Raw genomic sequence first — 12,536 nt, forward strand, 5'->3', positions numbered from 1 at the left:
GTCACTACAACTCAATTTGAACTTCCTTCGATCTAGTTTTCAAAGAGATGAAAGGTATAAGAATTATGGTTGATTCCATCACAAAACCATGCCCATGAGATAAAGTAAATAACAGAATTAAACCAATCCACAACCAATTAGAAAGATGTATGAATGTTAGGAAGGATTCCATCATCCAACCATGTCCAAGGGGCAATGATGAGCAACAGAACTTCCTAACTTCACAATCAAATAATGGAAAGGAAATACTTAAAGCTATCGCAGACTTATTGTAATTTTAGTCACAACAAACCATTAAAAACTAGAAGTATTCTCATAATCAAACTAGAATCAAAATCAGTTCATAACATGAATCAAAATTGTAGAGTACTACCCATTACGCCACAAGCTTCACCTCTTGGCCCTAGCTAAGAGGTTTAGCCTGACATGAGTGGGCTAAATCTCAACAAAACTCATAAGAAAAACAGTAAAAACAAACAAAATTCTCTCTCTCTCTCTCTCTCTCACTTACATCCCAACACTTGAATGCCATTAGCTCTCTCTCTTCTCTTCTTTTATAGGTTGATGGAGTCGGTAGCTAGAGAGGTGAAACTTCATGTGGAAGTCTTCCTTACGCAGCAACAGGCAATTTAGGAAATTCGAAATTTTTGCAGTTTGCGCAAGACCTGTTTCTGCAGCCAAGAAAACGGGAAGAACTTTCCCACTGTCCTTGCTTTCTTTCCAAAGGAACAACGTCCCCTGGGACATTTCGAGGTGGCCTACATGATGGACGGTCTAGATCGGCCATCCTATCAATGCCATGATCATGCAACGACTGAAAAAAACGGCCAGCGTCTGGCGTGAAAACAAGGTCGGTGCCCTTCCTTGCGTTGTGAAGGTCGGTGGACCCATGATCAGTGTCAGAGGTGAAATCCAGTCCGTCCATTAGATTCAGCTCGAAAAACCAATCGGATACGGTCAGTTTTGGATCGGATTCGGTGTGGCCCACAGAGTTTCTCTTGCACTGTCGGTTTTTCGCTTGGCCAGTTGAAAACTGATATCCGTTGTCTTCCGGGATTCTGTCACATAGGAAATGGTCACACTCACCCTCTGAAGTGAATGAACAGTTCGGATCATCAAATCGGATGATGAGTGGGACCCACAACTCAAATCAGCGTCCGCACCTTGCGGACGCTGCATACGCGAAAATCGGATCGGGTCAGCGCTCCCTGACCGATCTCAGCGGTCAGGTGTGGTGCTAGAGTGCACCGCCTGTGCACTCCCACATGTACATGTGGGGTCCATTGTGATGCATATGAGAAATCCGCTCCGTCCAGATATTTTCTCATCTCATTTAAATGGTTAGGACCAAAATTGAGGCATATCCAGACATCAGGTGGGCCCCAAATCAGAGATTAATGGGCTGATTTGTCCGTTGGCTCACTTCTACAAGGTCCAATGGGTGAAATTCGACGTGTACGGTTAATTTATGGTCCTCAGGACATGTATGAAGTTTCGAGCCGAACAGATGGTAGGAACCCTGTGATCTTGCATTCTGTACGATTTTTGGGCCCATTTAACGTGAGTGGCTTGATTTTCTCGAATTTCTGGGGTGTACTTTCTTTGATCCCAGTCACCTGGGGTCCATCCCTTGCCTTGGTGATTTATGAGCATTAAATCCATGATTTTAGTACTATTTTTCAGTCCAGGCTCCTAAATACACCCTGCATCACAAACACGATTAAAATAGGGCCTTAAACCGTATCATATTCGCAAAATTCAAGTAATAATTGGGGTCTAATATGCAATATTTGAACCTCGGCAGCATCTGTGATAGAGCGGGGAACTACTTGTCATTAACCGTTTATGTTTTGGATGCTCATGAAGATTTACACTTATTCATAGAGTTATGTGACATGTTCCAAAGTGTCACGTGTACAATCATTCAAGTTAAGCATCCCACATGTGTATGTGTTATCATTAATTTTTTTTTATCTTTTTAAATTTTATTTTTTAAGTGGGGACTAGCCCCCCGTATCTTTGTTATTTTGAAACAAGGATGTACATATTGAACTTTTCGGGTGGGCTACACAATTATATTGGGCCTCACCTATCATTTCGCCTATTTGGCAAACGGAAGGAAAGAAGAAACTGGAGGAGAGGGAACTGCTTCAGCCGAGGAAAATCTGGATTTCGCTTAAGTCAGGGACCCGCACTGTCAGCATAAATGGGAGGGACTCACGAAACTGGCTGTACAGCCAAACGCCTACATGCCGCTAGCTGCAAAGCTTCATTCCACCTTAATCTTCAGCCTCAACCAAACTACCATCAACCATCAGCCTTGTAGCACACCCCCAGTCAAGCATCAGTCCTGTTAGAATGCTGTTGCAGCCAGTCATCCACAGCAATGGCGTCTCAGACAGACAGTCCTGAATCATGTGCAGAAAAACAGGGGCCCATCTGCAGGAAAAATTTAGAAATTCTCACGCCACTCCTTTCTTAGTTATCTTGCTCATAATCAGTCCTACATCCGCTTTATCCAGCACTAGAGAGCCTCTAATGCTTTTTGGAAGGTCAGCTTTGTTACAATAGAGCTTGTTTGGGCACCAGTCTCTTGCAATCTTCGCCAGACCATCCGCAACCGAATTACCTTCTCGGAGGGTGTGAGAATAAAGCAGCAGGTTGAGAGGCCGAATCAATCTTTGAATGATGCCCATATGGTACCATATGCTCTAGCATCCTGAGACTCGTGGGTTTGTGGCCGCTTCTACAATGATTCGGGAGTCAGTTTCAACTATGATGTCGGATAAAACCATCGCTTCGCAGTACTTTAGCCCATCATCATCAATCTTTGAGCACTAAAAAATGTAGCACATGTGCACGTGTGCAAACATGCCACCAACCAATCGAGTTTGACAAACAAGGGATGAAACTACTCCTTATTGAATCTAAAACTCTCTGTCCATCCAAATCCCCCTGTCGAGCAAGACCGTATCCAAATCTGGTTATGGTAAGCAAGTCTATTAGTACACTTGTTTATAAAAGGCGAATAACTTCAACCATAGTGAGAGCGATGCTCTGTCTTTTGGTATGAAATTCATAGATCTTCTAAGTCAGAACTCAAAGCTAGTGCATTAAGCAAGTCCAGTGCTATTGGGTTAGAGAATTCCCTCATCTAAACAAGTATAGACCATGGAAACTTATTGCTATTAGGGTCTGCAACCATTTGATTCATTGATTCTGTCTTGTAACCTTTAGGCCTGGTAGTAACAACCTGTCCATGACCCTACTAGCCTTGACAACATGCTGTGGATTGCTGATCATACAGAGCTTGCCCAAATCCAAACAGGCCCCATGATTCCTTTTAAATTTGTATGAGAAAATACCAAAATAATTGAGATCTGGTAAGGAAATGAAAGTTTCGAGAATGTTTGTCCTAGTTTAATTGGAGTGGGCCATTCACCTGGTGCATGACCATTGACTGGTAAGAGTACCCAACGTTCTTGATTGAAGACTTAACATTCGACTACAACATTCTATGCTTATCTACAAGATCTACAAGCGTGTGGCACGTGTGTTTCATTGGTTAGAATTTTACCTTTTCGTTTTACGATTATCTTTTTATTATAAAAAGTTACATTGGTTACAATTTTACCTTTTCCTTTTACGATTATCTTTTTATTATAAAAAGTCTACTGTGGTACTGAAGAATTTATCCAATTTTTCGGGCATCTTCTTCCAAGGTGTTTGTGTCCACATACTTAAATGCTGCCATCACTTTCTTCTTAGCAGTACACACCCACAATAAACGGGCACTGGTATCTTCACTGTTTGGATTAGGTTAGAATATTTTTGGACACTTCCATCCACTAATGACTTTCATTATTTAATTTCCTATACATATAAGTGTTAACGCAATATCTACTTCTTCATTTACCTCTTCTAGAAGTTTTGGTTTTTCTGCTCAATCGTGGTTAATCCAACTGTCCGGTTGTGATCCACCAAGTTACTATTTATGTGTGTGTTAAATGCAACACAATGTGTGTGTTAAAACAACCTCTTGAGCCTCACAATGATGTGTTGATGACATCCACTTCGGCCATCATGAACACCCTCCCATGTTTGGCCAGGGGCCCAAAATCATGTCAATCCATGACTTAGGTGGGCTACACCATAGGGAACACTTGAGAGTGCACACCCTCCTCCCAATCATTCTTGCTCGTGTGGCCCAAGTCATGGATTGGCCTGATTTTTGGGCCCATGGCCAAACAAGAGAGAGCATACGTGATAGATAGAGCGAATGTCATTAACACATCATTGTGGGACTCACACAACTCATTTGCACTATAATTATAGTGAAAACATTTGCACTAAACAAAGGTTGAGGGTGTTCTGAGTAATTCCAACTGCTCAAAGTCTCTCTCTCTCTCTCTGCAATGAGATTCAAACCAATTCAGATGTTCTAAAATACATCTATATTATTCCCTTGCAAGCTTTGAAATGCCAGTGAATTGTGCCTTAAACAATGACCATTTTCTCGAAATGACTTGCTTGACGCTGCATTCCTCATAATGGCCAAGTTCTTACAATGCCGGCTTGTTACCATGAGCAAAGGCTAAAGATGGGGTTCTTACAGATATATGTAATCTGGTTTTGTTTTTTTTTTTTGTTTTTTTGTAAATTTCCAATAAATAGCATTATATATATATATATATATATATATATATATATATATATATATATATATAGATCTAAGCCTGATGTTATTAACTTTAACTTATTGCGTTGTTCATATGTTGTTTTCTGCCATACCTCTGTTTTGATATTTGATATCTGAATTAATTACAGATCTCAGTTGCAATATACACGTAACATGAACACATTCATACATATGTACATTATGTAAAAGACCACCCCAAGTTTTTTACCCCTTTAATGGTTAATTGAATGGTTGACATGTATCTTAACCATATCACTACAAGAACAAAAGCTTCATGAAAATTTCTATGGTTAACTAGTCTCATGAGTAGTAGATCAAGCCACAGGTGAGCAGACACAAGTTTCAGACAATCAAATCATATCTGTGATCCTAGATCCATGGATAGAAGTCTCCATCTACTCTTGGATATCATACATAGCCCAAGGAACCAAGAAAAGGTCATCCAAATGTCACCATACATTGACCACTAAAATGGCTCAAAATCTGGCAAGCAACTGGCCCAGCCACACAGCTAAATCTAAGCCACTAGCATTGGTCGCACAACTAGGGCCATGGAGAAAAACTTTGGTCACACAGACAGAACCTGAGTGACCAGCTCTGGTCATGCAACCAGAGCTCAAGAGACCAGCCTTGTCATTCAACCCTGGTTGGGCCAGCACGGTCTGATTGTGCTGCTTGACCCCATGATTGCTATTTAGAGGTTGGTTTGCAATGGTTGCAACCACCAAGAACATGGGATTGTGCAATCTCCCCTTCTGCTTGCTAACTCATCGATTAGAGGGCAATAGACATTCCCTCTTTCAAACAAACAAAAAAAAAAAAAAGGAAGAAGAAGAAAAAGAAGGAGAAAAAATTGCGATACTTCTGCTTGATTGACAATCTTCGACAGACCACAAATCACGAATTCTTCAAATCATGTTCCCATTGTGATTTATTACAGTCTATGGTGTTGTTTGGATTTGGGCAAACTTGTGCTGCAACAAGCAGTTAGAATAACCATACATGTTCATGATCTGTCTAACTCCTTTGTACACGGGAACTGCTGCATTTTTGGAAGTCAGAAGAAGAGAACTATTGGATTGTATGTAAATCCCCTGATTCGTACCCACTGGTAGTATGACTCTCTTTCCCCTTTGATTCCGCTTCATTTATCATCCATTAAAACCATGGAAATATTTTATTATTGATTTATTTATTTTTGCAGATGATCCCAAAGCCAGTTTTTATGCTACTTAGCTTTTCATTTCCCCTTGCATCTTCTGATTTAGGAGCTGACACTCCCAAAAATGAGTTTATAATGAACTACCTACATCTCTCACCGGTTCATTGTCTGCTTCTTTACTAGATGTGTAATGCTAGCAGTTGATGTGCATCTGCAGACTCCAAAGAAATCAGCGCACATTCTGACATGTCAGAACTGCATGAGATTCAAGCCATTCGTTAGGATGGCATGCCTTGTCTCAATGATAGGCTGGTCAACTCATCAGGTGGGCCACGTGAACAAATTACAGTCAGTTACAGAATGGATAACAGATGGTCTACATTCAATGTGCATGTGCTGTTCACATGGGTGCATTCACTGCAGGATCTACCTGATGAGTGGCTTGGAGTTATATACATGTGTCATGTGTGGTGCTTGTTTAGCATTGGGAGATGCATGTGTGCATGTAGCAAAGCTCTAGCTAGGTTATTAATCTGTTGGGTATTCAAACCACCTCGCAGACTCAAGAGAAAGATTGAAGACAGAGGTAGACACCACAGTACTAGATGATGAGGCTTTCAACATGGAAGCAACACTTGACAGACACATCTTAAGGCTTATCCCAGCTGCTGCAACAGTAAGAATTTAAAGACTAAAGATTAAAGATTTCACAATGGAAAATGAATGATCTTTCTGGGCTCCTGATATGAAAGCTGTTCTTGACTGGATGAGTTGTTATTTCAGGTGATAAAGTGCTATGGAACTTGCCGGACTGTTGTTACAAGTAGCCGAGGGGTGCGATCAAGCTTGTTACTTCCCTGAAGCTTCCGATTTCAGCAGAGTGGTTAAATGGAATACTAGAGGTAGGCATGTCCTTTACTTGTTCATCAGTTCATTATGGAGTAAACCATGACTGATTCTAGCTGCACATTATTATTTGATCTCCATTATATGGAAGGAATGTGATGTCTACCCCCTGGAGTAGGATTTGGATTCCACACTGCATATGTTCTAGTACTGGAATGTCTGACGTCCATGCCATTCATCTGGTGGGTTCTGTCATCAGGTGGTCACCCAAAGAAATGGATGGCTAATCAGGATGGACCCAACCATGTTTGACAAATCGGTGTTCCCCATGCTGACCAGACCAGCCTAGTACATACTGGGCTCACGTTATAAATGTCTCAGATCTTGCACACGTTTCACATTGGCATGTGTGGGGAGAGTAGGATTTGTTATCCTATTCCCTTTTCTCATATCCAGTGATTGCAACATTCCCAGTATGGGCCATCTATTGGTTAATAATATTGCTGTCACACAGTGCCGATACAAAATTGGGTTGTAGTTGGGGAACTTAAGAGTATCGATTAGTGTATCGATGATATCTCGATGCATTACGATACTCTAAAATTTGTTGTTATAAGTTTCTTGTTATCATCAATATATATCACACGTATCAGCGATATCGCACTTGCGTGGGTCTTACTGTGAAAAAATTTGGAAACTTCACCAAAAATCCACAAAAAATGATTTTTTCTAAACTTTTTTGCTAGGATTATGTTGTTAAGGAGATCTTGAGAAACCCTTTTCATTTGTTTGGAGAGAAAAGAAGATTTGGATGCATAAATCAAAATTGGAGAGCATGTGGTCACAGAAACTCAATCGATAAGTTTTTTTTTCTAATTTAAATTGGTTGGAATTTGTGTAGTAAAGTTAGTAATCCATGATTTTGTATGTTTTGCAGGTTCGATTATGGATTTTAACCTTTCATTTTTAAATTGGGGAAAATGTGGGAATTCTGATTTCACCCATTTAACTTGTAATTAGAGTGGAAAAATCAGGTGATTGTCTTTGAAGGCTGATTTACAGATTACAGGTTGGATATCTTTCCTGGATCTACATAGGTGTAGGCACCCCAGCCTAGCTGTGCTTAGATGCAATTTAGTTCCCAAGCAGCTGCCTCTAGTCAATTACCATTTTAATGCCCTGTAGTAAGAGGTAGATGGAGAAAGGCTAGGGTTGTGATAATCAAATTGAGTTTTACTGATTGGTGAGCGAATGTCCTCTAGTCTCTAATTCTGTCTCTACAAATTTAGTAAATCTGCTGATCCTCTGCTACATAGAATGCTACAGTAGCAGACTACAATACTTATTCAGGGCTTATTTAGTGTTTTCCACTTGTAAAAATATATACGGCTTTGATTAGAATAAACAAAGGGCTAAGTTTGTTTTTTATTATTATTATTACTTTTTTAAATTTTATAAATTCTGTAATTGCTGGATTTATGATTTGTTTTCTTTCTCGACTATCCATTTCAGTTGTGATGTTGTTTTGTGGGATCATGGGTGAATCAGAGGATAATTTGCACAATCAGCCCTAGTTTGCACCTGAAAATTATCTTATTAGCTTTGCTTGTTGTGTAAGATGTGATTGAGCACAGACGTTTTATGTTTTCTTGTGATATTTAGTTTTACACTTGGGTTATGATATGCACTTACAGCTGTAAACGTTCATTTTACATTGACCAGATGTTATGTACTTATGAGTGCTGATCTAACATCAGCTGCACTTATTTATTTACTTTAAAAAAATAAAAAATAAAATTGTTAAAATTATAAATATAATTTTAAATATATATATTTTCAATATATGCACTATATAGTGAAGGACAAATTTGGCTTTTGAATGTATTGATTGTGTTTTCATACATGTCTATTAAGATTTATATTATATGAACTGATTTTGAATATAGTTGCATCACTTTTATCGAACAGGGCAGGGTTTAGGACCCTATACAAAGGAACTTATGATGTGTAGTACTGGTTTTTTATGATCTTTTGAGTTCTAAGCATGTATCAATGTCGATCATGTGTATTAATGCCGATTATAACATCTCCTGAAGTTTCATTGAAAAATTCGACCAATTTTCCGATGTTTCCTAAAGACAACAATACATTACGCGATACACACAGTATTTCCCATGCAATGCCTAATATGTTTCCATATCCCAAGGGTGTGATATATGCATTGATACCGACACTGAAAACACTGCTCATATCTACTATATATAATGGGGGTAATCGGGGGCAAATTTTCCAGCATTTAGTTTCCTGAGAGGCTAAAAACATGTGTTACTTAAGTACATAAAAAGGGTTTTTGACTGAAACGATGGGCATGCAGGTAATTTGGAGAAGCTATTTGGCCGTTAGAAGATGCTTCCTTTCTCTTTACAATGAGAAAAGCTTTGATAATCGGGCAAAGTATGATAGTTGATACAATGGCATTAATAAATTTGTGCAAGTGGCATGTAATGAACTCAAAATAAACCATACAAATCGTGGGTCCATTTGAATATCTTAAACAGAGGATTGCATTGATATGATTTCTGATTGGTGGATGTTGAATGAACAGTTGAAATAAAAACAATTAATGGCACAAAATTCAAGAAATAGATGTTTGTGGTGAGCTATTTGAAGTGGATCCAACCTGGTGGTCTTGGACAGTTTGAACTATTACTATTTTAAAACTGCCCCTCCACCGATTCCCACTTTTCTTACACACCACTGCCTCTATTTATTACCCCTGCACTCTCTTTACCATTACGTGATATGGGGCTGTAACACCCGACCTGTAAAAATGGCCTTTAAAGAGACTGATATGAGGCTGATACATTCTATTTCCTTTAAAGGAAGCTTTGACCATTACAAGGCCGCACGGCCTGCGTGGTATCTGTCATACAGCCGGCTGTTACCATTTCTGAATACCTTGCTCCACATGCATTGTATGTGCTATATCTACTGTCATGTTTAATGTTACTCCACAATATTTGTTGATCGTGGAGCTTTATGTTTCTAATTCTCATTGATCTTGTTTCTGTTCTTCGTTTTTGGAAAATTTTGATTTTGTTTGCAAGCCAACTCCTGCTATTGTTATGTTGTGTAATAATGTGATGCATTTTCTTGCAGGAAAGATTTTCAGGGGCATTGACATGTCCAACTTCAGCTTCTAATGCATCCATTGGGAATAAAATGCATGGTTAGTTACCTGTAGCCGAAAACCATAGATCATCAGAACCATAAATTCCATTCCTGCTCCTCAATACTCAAAACGAGAGAAATCAAAAGAGAAGGCTAAGATGGTAGGTATGGAAATGCAACAGAAGCGCGGGGTCAGGTCTAGTTTCAGCAGCTGGTGAATCCTTTTGCAAAGGCATTTAACAGCGATGAGAAGTGGAAAGAGAAGATGAAGGCAGGACGAGAGAAGATCGAATTGAATACAACTGCCAGTGAGGGGAGTGCTAAGGAAGATACAGTTTCAACGGCTTATGAATCATTTCAAAAAGGCATCTAACAACCAGGAGAAGTTGTCTGTTTTCGAGTCACTCAAGAAGATGAAGGTCAGCTATGTTAGAAAAAACAAGGGAGGGAAATAGGAGCGGGCCAGTTTAGCACCTTTGCCACAAAAGAACCAGCCCTGAGAAAGAATGGATATGCCTTGCATTGCTCACGGCACTTGAGCTTCATGCAATTGTTGAGTTTCTGTTATCGCCATGAAGTAACAAAATGGTGATATGATTGAGATCATCGACATGAATGATGGCAGATATTTCAATGGTGATTATGTAAAGTTTGCTATGTTTAGTCATTCATTGTATGGCTGCAAAACTACTGTTAGATGTGCTTGTATGGGTGCAGCTCATGTAATGAAATGCTAAAGAAAAATGCTGTTGTTCCATCATTACCAGAGCTTTTAAGTAACATTTGAGACAGAAATGTAAAATCTGCATTTGTTCCTCGTCATTAGTGACTGGTCATGATGCAAAGATCGAACTGAGCTGAAGATCCTAACCATCTGATTTAATAGCATGAAAGTTAGGAACTGTGGATCAAGGTTTTAAGTCTATTATAAAGCGTTGTGCGACTTGTCCGAGTTGACTCAGACCTGATTAGAACAGATCCCTTTTGACACTGTGATTCAGCAATGAAAACAAGGGTGACTTGATCAACTTAACTAGGTTACCTCAACTAGGGAAGCGGATTGGCTGGTGTACCACACACCACCTACCTCAGTGGTGTGTTGACCTAACCAAGTTCTGTGGGCCTGACCATGAGGCATGTGTTGTATCCAAATTGTCCATCCATTTGGTAAGATTGTTGTAAAGCTTGAGCCTAAAATTAAGATAGATCCAAAGATCAAGTGGACCACATTGCATAAAGCAGTGAGAGATTAAACATCTACCATTGAAACCTTCATGGAGTCTAGGGCTGTACACGAGTCAAGCTAGCTCGAAAAGCTCGCTCGACTTGGCTCGAGTCAGCTCGGATTGACTCAGCTTGAAAGGCCCACTCAGGGTGAGTCAAGCTTATTTTCTAAAGCTCGAGTTGAGTTCGAGCTGAGTTAGATCATGGTGCATTTCAACTCGAACTCGACTCGGCTTGAGTAATATATTTTAATATTATATATATATATATATAACTTTTTTTTAAAAAAAAGGTTAAAACTTAAAAAGTTAAAAAAAAAAAAAAAAAAACCCTACCCAACCCTACCCGTCCCATTCCCTCTCTTTCTTTCCCTCTCTTTGTATTTTTTAACCAAAAATATAATAAATTGATGTATGAACAAGCTCGACTTGGCTCAACAGCTTTGACAAACAAGCCAAGCTTCAATGTTAAGCTCGAACTCGAGTATAGCATGGACGAGTCAAGCCGAGCTTGGCCCACCTCAACTCGACTCGGCTTGATGTACAACCCTACATGGAGTCACAGAAGTATTGGATCAATTTGAGATTTGTTTTTTTTTTTTTCCCCCTTCAACATCATCTGTGTTACCTTATGAATCGATTGGATGGAAAATAAACATCATAGTGGGCCCTATGAGTTCTTTAATGCTGGGAATCATTGTCCCACTGCTATTTGTGGTGTGTTCCACTTGATCTTTGGATATGACTCATTTTTGGGGTCTTTCTATAAAATGATCTAAGCCTAATGGATGGACAGTGTGGATATAATAAATACATCATTTTGATCTCTCCAAATGGATGAACAGTGTAGATATAATAAATACATCATTTTGGGCCCATGTAACTTTGATTTCCTTTTCACCTGTCATAGCACATGCGTCCGACCTTGGATTGGCTGGTGTACCACACCCCAACTATATAGCTGGTGTAGATACGTGTGGTGCGAAGGCGAGAGCCGACGCTCCTCGAGCTCCGAGTTGTACGAACCATTCAAAAGAAGATCAAAGTTACATGTGCCCCACAATGATGTATTTATTATATCTAAACTGTTCATCCATTGTTTGAGATAATTTTAGAGTATTTATACCAAAACTGAATCATATCCAAAGCTCAAATGGATCACGCCAAAAATAAAAAGCGAGGATAATGATTTTCACCCTTAAAAAATTCATAGGCCCACTATAACGTTTACTTTCCATCCAATCAATTAATAAGGTCACAAATACATAGATGAAGAGGGAAAAAAAAAAAAAAAATCAAATTTCATATTGATCTGAAACTTCTATGACTCCCAAAAGGGTTTCAATGGTAGACGTTCAATACCCCACTGCTTTTTGCAATGTGATCCAATTGATTTTTAGATTTGTCTTATTTTTCGGCTCTAGCATTAAGACAA

At 39.3% G+C, this 12,536-nt stretch overlaps 1 pseudogene; it reads left to right on the top strand.

Annotated features, from left to right (window-relative positions):
* LOC131218916 (protein STRICTOSIDINE SYNTHASE-LIKE 10-like) overlaps positions 1–10,583 on the top strand; it is a 29,518-nt pseudogene extending 18,935 nt beyond the window's left edge.
* Positions 10,584–12,536: the final 1,953 nt, after the last annotated feature.

Source organism: Magnolia sinica, chromosome 11 (genome assembly GCF_029962835.1).
Source record: "Magnolia sinica isolate HGM2019 chromosome 11, MsV1, whole genome shotgun sequence".
Lineage (NCBI taxonomy): Eukaryota > Viridiplantae > Streptophyta > Magnoliopsida > Magnoliales > Magnoliaceae > Magnolia > Magnolia sinica.